Genomic DNA, 16,893 nt, shown 5'->3' on the forward strand with positions numbered 1-16,893 from the left:
AGTTTCGCTAACACGAAGATATCTTTTGAAATAATAACTTTGTATTTTTTCAATGTTTGCACGATAGGTAAACCCCCATATTTCTGCACCATAAAGCAGAATCGGTGCAATTTTGCTATCAAATATAGTAGATGCCACATTCAAAGAGATATTTTGATAAGTTCTGAAAAGAGAAAATATCGGAAATGAAGCCTTCCTAGCTTGTAAAGCTAATGTTTCACATGCTTTAGACCAGTACAATTTTGATGTGAAAACAATGCCAAGATATTTATAATGAGATAAAACCTCCATGTTTGTACCATCATAAAGCCATTTTTCGTTATTTCGAAGATAGCCACCATTCCTGAAAACAATGAGTGCCACCATTCCTGAAAACAGTGAGTGCCTTAAGTCACAAAGTGTTATCAAGGCATTACATCATATTTTCAATGTGTGTTTTAATACAGGGAAAATTCCTGCTACCTGGGCTACAGGCATCATTAATCCAATACCCAAGTGTTCAACTTTAGATCCTATGGATCCTATGTCATATCGGGGTTTGACCCTTACCAACTCTATGTACAAACTGTATTGTAATGTTCTGAATAGTCGTTTACAGTCCTGGGCTGACTCTACTGGCGTTTTGAGTTATATGCAAAACGGATTTCGGAAGAAGAGAGCCACTACTGATCATATTCACAGTGTTTGTTCGTTTATTGAAAATAGAAAATGTAATAAAAAGGATACTTTTGCTGCTTTTATTGATTTTAAGAAAGCGTATGACTGTATTGATAGAAGAGTGTTGTGGGCGAAAGTAAGTGATATTGGCGTGAAAGGGAAAATGTTTTTAGCTCTCCAATCAATATATGATAAGGTAAAATGTAGTGTCCGTATTAATGGTATGTTAACATCGTGGTTTAATGTTAATCAAGGCTTAAAGCAAGGCTGTCTACTTTCTCCAATACTGTTTAATTTCTTCATTAATGATTTGCTTAACACACTGGAAGAGAGTGGTATTGGTATTTCTGTTAATGGTACTACTATTGCCGCCTTAGCCTATGCTGATGATCTTATCCTGCTTGCAGAATCATCAGAGGACTTAAATAATATGTTGTACATTTTAAACAAGTGGTGTGTGGTAATGGTATATGCATTAATAATGATAAATCTAAGATTGTACATTTTAGACATATTAGTGCACAAAAACAAGTGTGGTTTTTACTGTTGGTAACTCCGTTTTAGAAATTGTTAATAGTTATAGCTATTTAGGCCTGCTGCTCACAGAACATCTTGACTATAATGCTATGGCTAAGGCAGCAGCAAAGTCTGCTAACAGAGCTTTGGGCCTTCTTATTTGTAAATATAAGGCATTTGGAGGAATGGAATCCACAACTTATACAAAGTTATATGATACGATGGTGTGGTCAGTTTTAAGTTATGGGGCTTCTATATGGGGACATCGGGAGGTATCCGCAGTAAATGCTGTCCACCATCGTGCTTTGAGATTTGTCTTGGGGGTGGGTAAATATGCTCCTAACGTTGCAGTGAATGGAGACATGGGATGGATCCCTCCAATTGTTAGACAATGGATATGTATTGTTAGACAATACTGTCGTTTTAGAAAAATGTCTTTTAGAATAAATAAGTATGTATTTATATGGTCGGAGAGTTGTGCGAGTGGATGTGTGAGAAATTGGAATTTCCGAGTAAAAGCAAGGTTAAATGAATGGGGCCTTAGTGTGGCAGCTGATGTTAATGTTAAACGGGTATGCGAGAAGGTGCGAGATATTTGTATGCAGAAGTATGTGAATGATTGGTATGAGTTATTACACAAGCCAAGCGGTAGAACGGGAGGTAATAAATTACGAACGTATCGAATGTTTAAGGACGTGTATGGCTGTGAAAGTTATGTGAGTATGAGAATGCCCCGTTCTTACCGCTCTGCCTTCTCCAAATTCAGATCAGGTACTGCTCCTCTGCATTTGGAAACCGGGAGATATACAAATGTGAATGTGAATGAGAGGGTATGTTTTCAGTGCAGTGAGAGTGTTGAGGATGAAAGACACGTTCTGTTGTATTGCCCTATGTATGATGATTTGCGTGAATGTTTATATGAAAATGTCTGTTTTAGCTATCCCAACTTCTTAGATCTTTGTGATGATGATAAATTAGTTTTACTTTTTAAACACCATGTATATTTCAGTGCCAAAACCTGCTTTTATATCTTGCAAAGAAGAAAACATATTTTATACGGATAGATTTTATACTGTATGTACCTATATAATTATTTAGTATTTAGTATTTATAATGTATTAATACATTAGTCTCTCATAACCCTTAAAGAGTGGCTCACTTATATGCTATATTTTATAAATATATTTTTATATGTATTTTATGTGAGGTGAGACTGAAATAAAATATCTGTCTGTCTGTCTGTCTGCAATGCGATGTACATGGGTGGCCTCACTCGGAGGCTCTGACAAATTACAAAGAAAACAGGATTAACGTGGACGCTCTTTAATTTGGGCACATGCAAAAATATTAATACAGCTATACGTTTTCATTTTCAGTATACATTTTCTTGAATTCGACATTAAATTGTCATTATCCATAGTAAGTCACATTTCTGTCAATCTACGTCGAGCTTAAGACAATTTGAGAAGTTCAGACACGTGGTCTGTGTAGGCGATGTCCCCGATGATGTTGTTCACAAGGCCCTTCAGGATTAAGTTAACTCTAACCTGCGCATCTGCCATCACGAATATGTGTATGATAGTTCGGTGTCAGTTTGCAACTTAAATATTATAGCAATGTTTTTCGAATTAAGTACATCTGAAATAAATACGCCACTTAAATACAGATCTAAACAAGCGAAGAAGATAAAGATGCCTGCTACATATTGAAGTTGGAAGATACCATAATGTACCTAGGGAAGAAATAATATGTGTCCATTGTTTATCTTTAAATCTTAATCGAATAGAAGACTGGTTCAAGTCTTAATAAAGTCTATGTTCTATTCTGTTCTGATAAATACTCTATTATAACAATGTTTTGAAAAGAAATGTATCTACTCCCGGCATGGATTATGCTTCCCGGCACAGTATCTTTAGCTTTGGCGATACTCCCCTAATTAGCTCTCCCGGGAAATCCGAAATATACATTTATGCCTTCCCGGGACATCTAAAAAATAAATTTTAGCCTTCCCGGTACAACACCGTATTTACAAAACCTAACATCTCTATATATACACACACAATGAGCCGTGAGGGCTTCGGCAAATGAACCAGCTGTTACACTTGAGTGCACACCCACCCGCTCTGACTGGGTTCGGTATCCCGGCTGCTTCGTTTCTGGGGAAGTAAACCCAAGTACAAAATATTGCACTTTTGATTTGCGATTGTACGCTTTTAATTTTGTTTATATGCTTTTTTCATAATCAGAATGTATATTATATGTCATATTATGTTTGATTTTTTGGTTGCATGTGACCTTTAAGCAATCCACTCCTTTGATGATCTCCTCGGTGCATTATCGCGATAATGACATCGCGAGATATCGAACGAGCCTACAGCTCAGCAGGAACAGAAATCGTGACAATTGTTGTGAAAAATGAAACCAAATTATTCATCAAAGTCTACATAATTTTACAACAAAATCAACATTAAAATCAATATGGGTGGTAATTGTCCTCTCTGTAATAGTAAAATAACTGGGTGGCATTTGTCCGGGTGGCTTTTGTCCTGCTCCCCTTCCGAGTTACAACTTGTTTTCATAGACGATTCTGTCGTAATATCCTGGTGTCGCTGGGCCTTATTTGTTCGAGCCAGCCGCTAGTGATAGTGAAACCTATGATCAGCCTCGCTCATCTCGGTGACTGATCATAATTGATCCCATTTCTTCGGGTTTTTTTACCTCGATATTTATTCACGTCATGTAAAAATATGACGTATAATATTAAAAAATGACATTTGATCTATTTGAATCCGTAAACTAAACAACCCCACTTTGCCATTGCTAGAAGACTCTGAAAATTTACTTAGGTAAATAGGTACATACAGTTTTAGCACACAGCAAATGCTTATATGTATTTCTTATGCAACAATGAAGTTCTGTTCGTATTCTCAAAATAGTGTCGGCCCATAGGTTTTCACATGCAATTAAAATTGCATGCAATACAGCAATTTATACTCCCTTGTTGTAGCCCGTGTTGGGTGGTATAAACCTACACATGTTATTTGTGATCATTCACTTGATGGTCAGTTTATGAATTTAAACCAGGTATAATTAGTGGTAACACCACTTAGATAACCCGACAAAGGTTCCCATTTTGCATTTCTTGTGTCTGGAGTAAATACTCAACATTATAAACATCGATCAAAGGATTAACCGATAACACGCTGATTGATTAATTACTTTTATCTTACACAGCGGATTTGTCAAAAGGTAGTGTTTATGTATGTAAATTTACTAATCTATACTGAATACACTCTGTCGTGTCTGTGTCTGCGTAAAACAACTTCCTTCTTTCAAAGGATTAACCGCCAATACATGGATTGATTGCTCATTATTGGCTAACTAAATATCTTTTTGTAACGAATGGCGGACATTATGCAATTAGTTCCCAGGTATGCTATCTTGGGTGACCAATGAGACTATATACCAATGTGAAATACCTGAAACGATATATCACTTTTCGTAAACATGTATTAGACTGTTAAAAGACACATCATTTGGAACAGCTGCAGATGAATGGCATATCACTCGGTTTTGTGGATATTGATGGATACATTCCTCGAACAAGGTAATAGCCTGACATTGTTCCTATAACTTTAATCTGTTTTAATTTTAATATTTGCATTTTGTCTTTATTCATTTGTCGTAGCATTCAACGTAACAGAATCATTGTTTTCGCCGTGAAATGTAATGAGACAGACAACATACACTAGGGCGTGTGTGCGAATTATGATTCACATTGGCAAACTATAAAATGTCTAGATATTACAGTCCTGTTATAAATTCACTATAAGTATCAGCAGATCGTCTGCTTTTTATTTAGTTTCAAAATGCATACAAGTATGAAAAAAAACTAATTAGGATTATAAGACCAAATATGAAGACGTACATTGGCTAGTATCTACATACTGGTGAGTGGACGTTAACCACGTGAATGTAGCAAGAAATTTATCGCGCAGTATTGTGACTTCGACCCCCACCTCGCTTCCGTAGAAGAAATCGTTGTGTCATGCCAAATCCTGTTGGCCATGATTCAAATACATATTTAACTACGAGTAGAAAGTAGTTTTGCTTTTCTAACTTGATCAAAACAAACCATAATCTCATTAATTCTTTAACAGACTTTAGCCTGTGATGTTACGATTATTAAAAATGTCAGCGCCCTGTCGCGAACATCCGCCAGTCTGAGAATAAATGCTATTTAGGTTTTTTTTCACCGAGTTATAAAATCAAAACTACTTTCTACTGGTGGTTAAATATGTATTTGATTGATGTCCAATAGGATTTTGCATGACATATCTTATAACATTACAATTTCTCTCGTGGAAGCGAGGTGGGTTTCAATATAACACTACTTACAATATTATTGTCACTTCCACCACAACCTCGCTTCCGAGAAAGAAATCGTTATGCTTCAAGTTGTGTCATGGAAAATCTTTTTGGTCATCAATCATATATATATTGTTCTACAACTAGTAAGTAGTTTTGATTCTTTAACTTCCGCGAAGCGATCTGAACACATTTAAGATATCGTTCCAAGCTTCCACAACGCTCGCTTCGCACTCACAAACCTAACCCATTTAGCACGAACTGCGGGGTCTGGTGGAAATTAGTGCATGGGTGACACCATCACTCGACCCCCTAGGAGGGCAACGCAACGATTGACGGCAACGCAACGATTCGTTTTGCTTTGAGTAAGTTTCGTTGTTCAGACCATCCTTTAATGTTGGAATATGGGCGAAAAGTAAATATAAAACAACATGAGCGATTCTGCCCTCTGTGTATTGTACTTACCATTGAATCAGAGTACCAATTCTTTATTGAATGTTCATTTTACTGTGATCTGAGAAACAGCCTGCTCCTTAAAAAGGTCACATGCAACCAAAAAATCAAACATAATTAAAACACAATTATCACTTCTTCATGACATATAATATGCATTGCTGATTATGAAAAAACAAATAAACAAAATTATAAGCGTATAATCGCAAATCAAAAGTGCAATATTTTGTACTTGGGTTTACCTCCCTCGAAACGAAGCAGCCGGGATACCGAACCCAGTCAGAGCGGGTGGGTGTGCACTCAAGTGTAACGGCTGGTTCATTAGCAGATGCCGCCTTCACGGCTTATTGTGTGTGTGTATATATAGAGATGTTGGGTTTTGTAAATACATGCTCATTTTTTGTGTATAACATTTTGCAATCAACAGACATCATAACATGTCATGTGTTCAAGTATCACTCCTGCCTGTCTGTGTAATTACATAATGCGATAGAGACCGAACTCGGGCCATAAATCAATGCGTTTTGTTTATGGTGTATAGCCTGATTGGTGTTAAGTTCAAATTGCATGTGGTCAGTGATAGCAGTTGTGTATTGAATATTGTCATTAGCAGACAGGCAGGCAGACACACAGGTGTCAATAAAACAAGACACTGAGTTTTGTCTGTGACAGCGACATCACAGTTCTGTCAACGCTAAATAATGACATTGCTTTTAAGTATCGAACTGAGAAAGTGACTCGGTAAGAAGAACGTGTGGTGAAATAGACAAATGAAATTATATAAACAGTTTATTTACTGTCATAACATATAAAAAGGTCGCGCCTGTGAGATATCAACAAAACATTATGAAAATAGCTCACACCAAAGCCTTCACCGAGTATTCACCAGACAGCCAGCTTCCAAGTTGCGCGAACCTATTTCACTGCGCACATGCTATGAACGCAGCCCAGCTGTTGAAACCCGTATTCCCCAGAAAAGTCTGGGGAAAATTAGTGAAACGTTTGAACTCCGATTTCGCGCGTTTTTTTCATCGCGTTATTTTTCAACTTTATAAGTTGAATTTGCATTTTTGACGCTTTGTTTCGGTAAGTCCATACCGAAAGGTATCAGAATCTGCAAAGTTGTGTTTTACGTTGCATGTGACCTTTAACTCATGAAGTTTGTGCCTAATTTTGCAGAATTATGTGAGCCATTGGGAAAGTTGACTAGAGCTAGTATTCCGCGGAAGTGGGATGCTCATGTTGAAACTGCATTCAATACTTTGAAGAAAGCTATTAGTGAAAGTGCTTCTTTAGCATACTATGATTTGAATGCTACGGCAGTTCTCATTACTGATGCTAGTCCAGTTGGTCTTGGGTCTATATTGTTACAAGAACAGTCAAGTGGTCCCATGAAACCGATAGCTTTTGCAAGTCGTTCTATCACTGAAACAGAGAGGAGGTATTCACAGATTGAACGTGAAGCGTTAGGATGTGTTTGGTCGGTTGAACATTTTCACAAATATCTGTGGGGTAGGAAGTTTGTTTTGCAAACTGATCATCGCCCTTTGATTCATATGTTGACTCAACAGAAAACTGTACAGTTACCTCCACGCATTCAGAGATTTGCTTGGAAATTGCAAGGGTGTGATTTTCACATTGTACATATTCCCGGAAAGAGTAATATTGCTGACTTTTTGTCTAGACAACCTTTGTCATCAAAGAAATCTGAAAATGTTGCAGATCTTTATGTCAGGTCTGTGGTTGATGCATGTATGTTGGATTTGAATTCAGTTTCACTGGATGAGTTGAGAGATGCTACTTTGCATGACTCAGAGCTTGTAAAAGTAGGGAATTCAGTTGATTCTGGAATTTGGAATTGTGAAAGTGAATATTTTAGATACAAAGATGAACTCTCTATGTTTGAATCATTATTGTTGAGAGGAGAAAGAATAATTGTGCCAACTGTGTTGAGAAAGAAAATTCTGGACATTGCACATGAAACTCATCAAGGAATAGTCAGGACAAAACAGTTTCTACGAGCAAGATTCTTCTGGCCGAAGATGGATTCAGGTGTTGAACATTTAATCAATAACTGTACATCATGTGTATTGAATCAACTGCTACAGGAAGATACTCCATTACAACCTGTTGAACAAGCGCCTGAAGTTTGGACGAAGTTTGCCATTGACATTGTAGGACCTATTGGATCAGACTATTTATTAACTGTGATTGACTATTATTCGTCATATCCGTTCGCAGTTGTGATTAGAGACATTACAGCATCTTCAGTGATTGAGAAGCTTGAAAGGATATTTTCAGAGCATGGATTTCCTGAAAGCATTGTTACTGACAATGGCCGACAGTTTGTTAGTTCAGAGTTTTGTAAATATCTGAAGATGGCAGGTATTTCACACATCAGATCTTCACCATATTTTCCTAAAAGTAACAGGAAAATTGAACGTTTTCACAGATACCTTAAGAAAGTTTTTCAGAACTGCCACCAGTGATGGAAAGGATTGGAAAATACAACTTCCAAGAATTCTGCAAACTTACAGAGCTACAACTCATCGTGCAAGTGGAGAAACTCCAGCTACGTTATTTCTTAACAGGGACATTAAGCAAATTTACTGTGTTGAAATCTATAAAGGTTGATCCTTTATTATCTAGGAAATTGGAGTATGCAGAGAAAATGAAGACCTATGCTGACGAGAAACGTCATGTGAAACATCATACATTTGATGTGGGCGATATTGTGTACGTAGCAAACATTGTGCGTGGAACGATAGAACCTACATTCAACAATGTGAGACATGTTATCTTGCAGAAGAAACAGAGACACTCTTTCCAGATTGTTAATTGCAATACTGGAGTGATCACTGTCAGAAATGTGAAATATCTTAGACACGTCCCTTGTATGGGAGGTTATTCAGAGATATTAGAAGAAACCATCCAGGAACTGGTGCCTCGAGCTCCGAATATACATGTGACACTACCTGCTACAGAGCAACCTAAACCTGTCGACGCTGGACATGGTTAGACAGAACATTCAGATGTTGGTCCAGAAGTACCAATATCGAACGATCTTCAGGTTAGAGAACCTCGACGTTCGCAGAGAATCAGAAACCAACCTGAACGATTTCACGACTATGTCTTGAAATGAACTTTGAACTGTCATCGAATATATCTGAATGACTGAAAGAATTGAGAACTAGTTTACTCTTAAACTTTCTGTATAATATGTATATAATATATCAGGAAATCAATTCTTTGATATTGAGCTAGTGTTATTTGAAATAGCATTATTTCGTAAATATCTTGTCATTGGTGATGTGAATGTTTGGTATTATTTGATATTGCATTATTTCGTAAATATCTTGTCATTGGTGAATTGAATGAAAGTATGTTCACTGTATCAGGTATCTAGTAAGAGTAAACAAATATATATATTAATACAACATTTATTGATAAGTTCTACAAATGTTATATATTTTCATATTAACATTTTACAGTTGTTGAGAGAATGATTAGAACCAACTCGTTTGTGAAGCGTGTGAATGATTAAACATGGGAGGAATGTAGCGTAGTGATATTATACATCATGTGATGTAGTGTGTGGCGTACCGGATGCTCTGGCACTCCGGATGCTCCTTACATATCTTTAAATGTATCACCGGTTTGGAAGCAGTTACGCAGGACTTTTATGAATGTTCAATAATTTGGAACCACCTGTATATTTTACTGTAGAGTACATGTCGAAGCTGTCGCGTAGAAGATTAGTCGCGAGTTGTGTCACGTTATGAGAGTATTTTCTTCACTTCAATTATAAGATGGGTTGTAAATGCACTGATTTTTGTTCACTTAACATGCGAATCAGCCCGGTTCTGACGCTAAACATTCTTATAAAACGGAAGGGATTACGTAAGTGACATTTACGTATGTATGTATGTGTATGTATGTATGTATGTATGTATGTATGTATGTATGTATGTATGTATGTATGTATGTATGTATGTATGTATGTATGTATGTATGTATGTATGTATGTATGTGTGTGTGTGTGTATGTGCGTGTGTGTGTATGTGCATGCGTGCGTGCATGCATGCCTGCCTGTCTGTGTGTGTGTGTATGTGTGTGTGTGTGCGTGTGCGTGCACGTATGTATGTATATATTTATAAACCCTGGCTGCTCGGAGAACCGTCACTGACCTAACCGTCACTGACCTAAAGGGATCTACATCCGTTCGATCCATGGGATCTGAAGCTGAAGAAACTGTGTAGGCGGTATGTCTGGTTTCCAGAAACACAAACCCGCGGTAACCAGAGCCGCTAAGTTCCAATACATTAATTGATTAAGTTATATTTAAACCACATTAAAAAAGGCTTGTTTTTCATTTATCCATCTCCTGCTGTATTTGTTCTACTGTTGAACAGTATTATAGGAGTGGGACAATTCTAAAACCATCAATCAGTTAAGAACAAGACGCTTAATGTGTGCGCATATAGCTAATGAACTTCATGGTACCAATTGTTAATGTCTATCGACAAATGATATCTTTGTCATACTCCTGTGACGATAAGCATTCTTGTCTTTATAAATGGTCAAATGGTTTCGTATCAACTGTGTGCTAAGCTTGTTTTGGTTAAGCCATTAGCTTAGTTGAACAGCGAGAAAGCCTTCAAGCAATGGATTGTGGATACTTGGAGATTCACAAAAGGTTGGGATAAGCGAAGTGGCATTACTTTCAAGCCTAATGCAAACATTGGTATGAACTTTGTGTCGTTATTTACTACAGAAAGGTTGTTCATTGGTAATGCATATCGATATTTGTACACAATTACTCGCTTGTAAATGTTAATTGCTTGTAAGCGGGGTACACTGAAAATACTAGAAGAGCGCTCAGCCAATCAGAAAACAGGATTAATGTATAAGGTAAGATAATGTCCTTTGTGTACGCCTTGTGATGACCTCTGCACCGATACCACTAGCACGTCGGTGACACAACCAGATGCCGATATTTTCGTGCTGATTTAAGATGATTTTTTTCAATTTTTATACAATTATTTGGGGGTTGAAAATGCATGAAGCTGTATGTTGGTCGGTCAGGATGTAATACCATCTACTGATGATTTCATAATCGGTGGGTTTTAGTGTAATGTATTATTGGGTCGGCCTGCACAGTACCTCAATCGTCTTTGTTGAAAGATCGCATAAACATATCTTTGGGATGATTCGAGCACATGTATTACATGTAACAAGACTCAACTAAAATAATAATTCATCAATAAATAATTAAATGTGTGCTTTTCATGGTGCTCATAATATGAAGTACTGGTCTGTCAGGTCTAGCGTCGACTATTTATAGGCGGTTGAGAAGTAGTAGAATAATGCTGTCAGTTAACTTAAAATTATATTGACAAGCTGTTTGGGCACACGCCTAATAAAAGAAAACAACCACAATTTGTTTTGAACTCTGTGTGCCTGATTTCAAACTCTTGTACATTTTAAGAAAATGGAAAACAGTTTTAGGGCGCCTAGCGCCAAACATCTGACACGAGATCACACACCCAAAACTGTGTTAATCTTTGAAAGTATCTAATCAACATCAAATCCGAAAGTCCATCTGAACTGAAGTTGTGACAGCAAGGGCTGTTACTCACGAAAACATTATAGATGAGGGATGTTTGTACATTATCTGATATAGGTATCGGTACTATATTTGGTGAGGATATTAAATTCCATAATGTTAACATGTACCTAAAAAGAGATCCACACATTCTAAAGCGTTAAATGTGTTCAGAGGCAACACACTATTTTGAGTGAGTGACTGAGTTATTATTTAACGTCACATCGGCAATATTGCAGCCATATCGTGACGAGAACATATTTGATTTTGAAGTGGAATATATGCATAATATAAAAACCTGTCGACGAAGGACAGTAAAACAACTAGAATATCACAATTAGAATTAAAACTAGCGTGGAAAGTCTAATACTAATAGCACTATTGGGACAATACAATATAAAAACAGGCTATAGATCGCCAACAACAGAAGGTAGATCACCATACTTAAGGACCATGGGGACTTACAGTACCTTTGCTACCTGCATGGACCCTAGTTGGATTTACACCATCCCTTCAGCCGTCGGCGATTATAAGAAATGTTAGCCAAAATTAAAATAACAAGAATACTACGTTTAAAAATCCTGGTAAGTTTAACTTGACTTTCAAAGTTTTGGGACTTACGTACCCTCTCAGGGGGACAATAATTTTACGATACTTCAACTCCCCTTGAGGGTACAGCCACTAATAATCTAAGTTACTAATCAAAACTACCAATCATTAAAACACATCTATCTACAGAACATATTTATCAAAATTCATTAATTAAATCAATTTCTTTTAAAAAAGCAAGAATTAAATGAAGATGAACAGTATTAAAAAGATCCTTAACAGTTTTAACATTGAAATATTTATCCCTTATGGTGGAGAATTCAACACAGTCAAGCAGGAGATGCTTGACTGTGGCTCTCTCATCACAAGGGATACAAAACGGAGGATCCTCACCTTTTAACAAGTATTTGTGAGTGTCCCTTGTATGGCCAATGCGACATCGTCGCATGATGACCTCTTCAAATCTGGACTGACAACCCAAGTAGGTGTAACCAATATAGGGTTTTATTTAATGTAATTTATTAATACCTACCTGGGTGTCCCACTTCTTCTGCATCAGATCGCGGATGTAAGTTATAATGCTAGCTTTGTAATCAGAGTATGGAATAAGAAGTGGTGTCACAGATTTGTTGAGTTCTGCCTTAGCAGCAAGATCGGCCATTGTGTTCCCCGAAATGCCAACGTGGCTGGGTAACCAACAAAAGACGATGTCGCATTGACCAGTAGCAAGCTCATTATACAATTCAACAATTTCTAATAAACGTGGATGTTTGCAAGAAAGATTTTTAATAGCCTGAAGACACGAAAGAGAATCGGAAAAAATTATGTATCGTTTATATTTACGGCGTTTATTAAATATTGAAGGGCTGTTAATATGGCGTTCGCTTCTGCTGTGAAAGTAGAGCTGTTATTTGGTAGTCGAGAAGATATTGTTCTGGACCCAATGACAGTGGCACATGCCACCGCGCCACCATCCTTGGATCCATCTGTAAATAAGAATTTATATGTATTATATATATTTCATAATTGACTAAATTCTTGGTTATACTGTAAATCATTAGTTTCGGAGTTTTTAAATGTGGTTAATGTTAAGTCAACGTCTGGCCTCACCAATTGCAAAGGAGGAGAAGAAAGAAGACGAGATGGAGATATATTCTCCAGCTCAATGCCAGCAGCAGCAATGAATGGTTTAATTCTGTGTCCAAGAGGCGGAACAAGAGAAGACTTATTGTTAAACAAATCCTCATAAAGAGGATTGAAGACACAGTTAAATGCAGGGTTAGACTCGTTTGAATATAGTTTGGTAATTAATTTAATACGGCGTTGGGAAAGAGAAGGCTCATCTGCCTCGACGTAGAGACTATCAACTGGAGAAGTTCTAAATGATCCAAGACAAAGTCTTAGACCTTGGTGGTGGACAGAATCTAAGAGTTTTAGGTTGCTTTTGCAGGCTCCACCATAAAAGATGGAACTATAATCAAGTTTGGAACGTACAAGTGATCGATATAGATGTAGGAGGGTAGTTTGATCCCCTCCCCATTTAGAATTTGAAACCACTTTCAACAAGTCAAGTGCCTTCAGGCATTTAGTTTTAAGGGATTTAATATGTGGAAGAAAAGTTAAATGGAAGTCGAAAATAAGACCCAAGAACATGGCCTCCTTGACTACCTTGATGGGTGTGCCATTTAGAGATAGTTCAGGGTCTTTATGCGGTTTGCATTTACGGCAGAAATATATACAATTAGTTTTGGATTTAGAAAATATAAAGCCATTTTCAAGACACCATTTGTGAATCTTATTTAAACACAACTTCAAATGCCTTTCAATAGTATTCATGTTTTTACCGCGACAAGAAATATTAAAATCATCCACAAAAAGTGATCCATCAATCGAATCATTTACAACCTTTCATAAACTGTTGATTTTAACGCTAAATAAGGTAACAGACAAATGCTTCCTTGTGGGACACCCTGATCCTGATTGTAATGGTCAGACAGGGTAGAGCCCACTCGGACTTGAAATTGTCTGTCTTCTAAAAACTGACATATAAATTGGGGTAAAGGACCCCTCAAGCCAAAGTCATGGAGATCTTTTAGAATTCCATACTTCCATGTCGTATCATATGCCTTTTCAAGGTCGAAGAAAATTGATGCAGCATGCTGTTTATTTAACAATAAAATATTCTAAACGTACCAAATGATCAATGGTACTTCGATTTTTGCGGAAACCACATTGGATGTTAGTGATGAGGTTCTTGGTTTCCAGGTACCAAACTAAACGATTGATTATTAACCATACGTTCCATAGTCTTGCAAACACAGCTAGTAAGTGATATTGGTCGGTAGTTAGAGGGATCAGTATGATCCCGACCCGGTTTAGGGATAGGAATGATAATAGCATTTCGCCATGATGAGGGGAAATGACCAGATGTCCATATATTATCAAAGATATTCAACAATGTTTCTAAAGACGATTCAGGAGCTGATAATGTATGTTATCAGGCCCTGAAGCACTGTCATGAGCTTGCCCAAGGGCAGTATGGAGCTCATGAATGGAAAAAAAATCATTATAGTCCTCCCCGTTGTCTGAATAAAAATTAAGTTTCTTTTTTTCATGTTGGTCTTTAAATGTCTTAAAGGCAGGTAAATAATTAGACAAAGAGGAATGTTTAGCAAACGTTTCACCAATTTTATTGGCAATATCAGATGTTTCAGTTAGAAAAGTGTCGCCCTCCTTGAGATGGTGAACAGTACACTTTGATCCTTTACCTTTAATCTTACCATATTCCAAACCTTAGAAATTGGTGTCCGTGAGTTGATTTTAGAAACATAGTTTTGCCATGACTGTCGTTTGTGTTGCTTAAATTTGCAACGAGCCTTGGCATTAAAAATTTTAAATTGATTCAAATTATGGGCAGTTGGATGGCGACGAAAATATTTTTTCGCCTTTTTTCTATCCCTTCTAGCTTGTTTGCAATCAATGTTAAACCATGGTTTACGAATGTGTGAGACTGTAGAGGATTTGGAATACAATCACCAGCAATGATATTTGATTCATCAGAAAAGGTTTGAATAGGATCAATAACATTTAGGAATAAGTTGGGTTGCAATCTTTCAGTGCATAAGGTATGAAATAGAGACCAATCAGCTTTTGTAAAGTTCCACCTTGATGATGGTGGAGTGTCACTTGGATAAACAGTAGGAAAATGGTCGCTGCCACAAAGGTCATCATGAACCGACCATACAAATTCATTTAATATGTATGAGTCTGTAAGGCAAAGATCTATTGAAGAATAACTTCCAGTTCCAGGATGCAGATAAGTATGGGAATTATCGTTGCATATACATAAATCATTATTGGAGATAAAATCTTCAAGTATTTTTCCTTTAGTATTTATAACTGTACCACCCCAAAGTGGGTTGTGGCCGTTTAAGTCACCTGCAATAATACAGAATTTAGGGAGTTGATCATACAACTCTTGAAGATCTGATTGCTGAAGACATGAAGAGGGTGGAATGTGAGTAGTGAGTGAGTTAATATTTAACGTCACATCGGCAATATTTCAGCCATATCGTGACGAGAACATGCGATATTAGAATGAAATATATGTATATTATATTTAAAAACCTGCCGACGAAGGACAGTAAAAATACTAGATAATCACAGCTATCAATATAAAACTAGCGAACAAAGCTAAAACATTCCAATTAAAGAAGACAATACAAATAAAAATGGGCTATAAATCGCCAACAACTGAAGGTAGATCACCATACTAGAGACCATGGGGACTTACAGTGCCTTTGCTACCTGCATGGACCCTAGTTGGATTTACACCATCCCTTCAGCCATTGGCGACAGAAGAGAAATCTAGCCATAAATTAAAAACACACTTATTCTACGATTAAAAAGCAGGTACACTTAAATTGACTTTGAAAGTTTTGGGACTTACGTACCCCCTCAGGAGGACAATAATTTTACGCTACGTCAACCCCCTTTGAGGGTACAGCCACTAACAATCTAAGTTGCTAATCTAAACTACCAATAATAAAATATATACCTATTTACAAATCAGTCAACAAATCTAATTTTTTTAAAATGCAAGAATTAAATGAGAACTGACATTATTAAAAAGATCCTTCAGTGTTTTGGATGTGAAATAGATATCCCTTGTGATGGAATATTCAATGCAGTCAAGCAAGACATGCTTGACTGTGATTCTTTCATCACAAAGGGATGCAAACTCTGGAGGATCTTCGCCTTTAAGCAAATATTCATGGGTATATCTAGTATGGCCAATGCGACATCGCCGCATAATGACCTCTTCAAATCTGGACTGACAACCCAAGTAGGTGTAACCAATGTAGGGTTTTATTGCATGTAATTTATTAATACCTACTTGGGTGTCCCACTTCTTTTGCATTAGATCGCGGATGTATGTTCTAATGCTGGCTTTATAATCAGAGTATGGAATAAGAAGTGGTGTCACAGATTTGTTGAGGGCTGCCTTAGCAGCAATATCAGCCATCGTGTTCCCAGAAATGCCAACGTGGCTGGGTAACCAACAAAGACGATGTCGCATTGGCCAGTAGCAAGATCATTATATAATTCGATTATTTCAATTAAAAGTGGATGTTTGCAAGAGATTTTTAATAGCCTGAAGGAAAGCAAAAGAGAGTCAGAAAATATTATATATTGTTTATGTTTGGGATGTCTTTGAATATATTTAAGAGCTGTTAAGATGGCGT

The sequence above is a fragment of the Haliotis rubra genome, unplaced genomic scaffold (genome assembly GCF_003918875.1).
Source record: "Haliotis rubra isolate DU_JTF1 unplaced genomic scaffold, ASM391887v1 Scf66, whole genome shotgun sequence".
In the NCBI taxonomy this organism is placed as follows: domain Eukaryota; kingdom Metazoa; phylum Mollusca; class Gastropoda; order Lepetellida; family Haliotidae; genus Haliotis; species Haliotis rubra.